Raw genomic sequence first — 2797 nt, forward strand, 5'->3', positions numbered from 1 at the left:
CCAAGCAAAGGCATCGTGTGATGCCAAAGGGGATTCATCCAAGCCAGCTCTTTCCCGCACGCAAAGGGGGTTTGGGATCCCCCTGCAAAAACCCAACAAGCAAATCCAACACAAACTGAGCCAGCACCCCCCTTCTGTGCCAGGAGACCACTGTCCAATCCCACAGACCGCAATCCCCGAACCCCAAGCCCAGGGACACATCTTCAGCACCACACTTACAATCTCCCCACCGTCCCCATCAGAGCCCCCCCAAACCCTCTGCAAAACTCACACAGCCCCAAAGCCCACTCGTCACGTGGGAGGAAGAGCTGCATTTGCCTCGCATGGACAGTCACTCAATATTTGGGTATCATCTTCCAGCTCACCTCAGATGCTCACAGATTCAGGGACTGTAGGGGTGATCAACTCCCCCAAAACCATCCAGGCTTGCATTTTAATAGGCAAAGGTGGAAATTGCAGTGCATTATAGTGTAAAATATCAGCCACACTGGCCTGACGTGGCTGGGGGACACCCTCTGCAAGGGCCACGCCGTCCACCCTTGGAGTAACAACAGGAGGAAGATTTTTTCTGAATGTAATTAGGTCACTAACCCAAAATGACAGCAAGGCTGGGACAGGGCTGGGAGAAGCCCATCTCGTCCCCCAACATCTTTCCTCAGGCATAAACCTCTGTGTGCAATGGATAAACACTCAGTAAAATCTTGGCTGAGAACATGCTAAACTCGTGTCACGTATGGACTGAGCTCAGCTTAAGGGACACTTTGCTGTTTAGCGCTGGAAATCTACGTTGACATCTTAATAGTGCAACATTATAGAGATTTACCCAAAACAGTCTCTTTTTATGTCCTGAAAAACTACCGTGCCTAATTAAGAGGCTCCATTTCTTTCCATGTTTCCCGGTAGGTTTTTTTAATATGAAAATACAGAAGTTCTCAAGACCAACTTTCTCTGCAGAAGGGCAAACATCACTTTTAAAAACCCTCCATTTCTTTTTTGAAATTGGAAAGAATTTTGAATTTTCCATTTCTTTCAAAGCTTTTCCCCCCAAAACATCCTTTTCTAGTGAGCTCTAAGCAGCAACTTAACCAGATTTCCAAGGCATCACCCAGAGAGACACCGAGTGGCTGCAGTGTTCAGCACAGGAATTAAATTAGGTGGTATTTTCCTATTAGCAAAACAATATCAGCCTTTCCTGAGCAAGCAAATAAAGGTGCGAGGCGCTCAGGGAAGAGATTTGTTGTATTTTATGTTAACTAAGCTCTTTAAAAAAATGTGAGTTTTTCACTGAAATGCTCTGTCGTCCCCCCAACCTGCCTTTCAAATCCCTTCCTGGGAAATCAAATCCTAGGGATTAGGAGGGGACAGCCATCGCTCTCCCACTGCTGGCGGCACAGGGATGGCTGTTTTTTCCCCCGTGGAAAACATTGAAGCTCATCATTGCCCCGGCTCAGAGGGTGCAGAGCCCCCTCCACCGCCGCGGCACCCCTCTGCTGAGGGATGGGGCAGCTCCGCTTTCCTCGCAAGTTGCTGCAGCGCTCAGGATACCTTTTCCTGCTTGGGGGGGGCACGATAAAATGGCTCGATGCGGGGAGAGAAACAGCAACGAAGCCCTGTGTCCCCTCTGGAAGAAGGGGGGCCTCCCCCCCAGACTTAGGGGGGGTTTGACACCTTGCTGCTGTTTTGGCATCGTGGTCATCCAAGGCCCAATGGAGCTTGCACAGAAACCCTGGTCGCTGGTCCCAGAGCCCCTGGACGAACACGGGTTTCGGCCCCGCGCCGTGCAGACACCCTCCAGAGCGTGCTGCAATCCCCAAATTTCACAGTCCCAGTTATAAACCGCAGCAGCAATCTCCATGTTCATCCTTTCCTTCTTGCCCTAACCCAGACACCAAATCCTGGTTTTGACAGGTGCCTGAGACTGGGCTAAACTCTTCTCACTGGTAAGCTTGGCTCTCCAGCAATACCCCTCCTCTCTTCCAGCACCAACCCTGCTGCTCGCACGCACCCATCCCGGGCTCTGAGCAAGGCTTTTCCATCCTTCTCCATCCCTCTCCTGCTGGAGGGGAAAAGCCCTGTCTGGCCTCAATCCGCAAGGCAGAAAAGTAGGATCAAGTTTGCTGCTGGCACGTTCACCAAAAAAAATAAAAACACATCCAAAACTTGACGAGACACAAAGGTTTGGGCTCTGCCCCTCATTCATGCTCAACCACAAACTCGCTCACCCATTGTCCTCCCCATCCTAACATTGGAGCCGCAGGAGACAAAGCAGCCACCTCCCCGGCAGACCTACACCTTGGGCAACAAGCAGTGCACCGATCCCACCTGATTTAGCCCCAAAGACGATGACCCTGCACCATCTGGCACCTCCCATGGCCACGAGGCTCGGCACGGGAAATGCCAAAAGTCTGGTTCCTTCCCAACGCTTATTGCTGTATTTTACCTGGGCAGGTTAAAAACTCTGTGGGCAGGAAAAAAATCTTTGGGGCTCCGCGTAGAAGAGCAGGGACCTTCCTCGCAGCCTCCGGCATTAGCTGAGCAGCAGCAGCAGCGTGTTCGCTCCCCAGCTGTCCCTCAGAGGGGAGAGAAATGCAGCAATTTCCGAGGTAACCGAGATGGGGACGCAGCAGAGCGACTGTGCAGCAGTGAGTCTTGGGGAGCCGGCGCTCGCACTGCCCAGCTCCCTGCTTCCCAGAGTTCCCTATGGATTTTGAGTGCAGCAGGGACGGCTCCCGGATCCAAACAGCCCCCCGCTCCGATGCTGGACTGGGATGCTTTGCCGCAGGAGATTTGTGATTCA

This window comes from Fulmarus glacialis, unplaced genomic scaffold (genome assembly GCF_000690835.1).
Source record: "Fulmarus glacialis isolate BGI_N327 unplaced genomic scaffold, ASM69083v1 scaffold40322, whole genome shotgun sequence".
Classification (NCBI taxonomy): Eukaryota; Metazoa; Chordata; class Aves; order Procellariiformes; family Procellariidae; genus Fulmarus; species Fulmarus glacialis.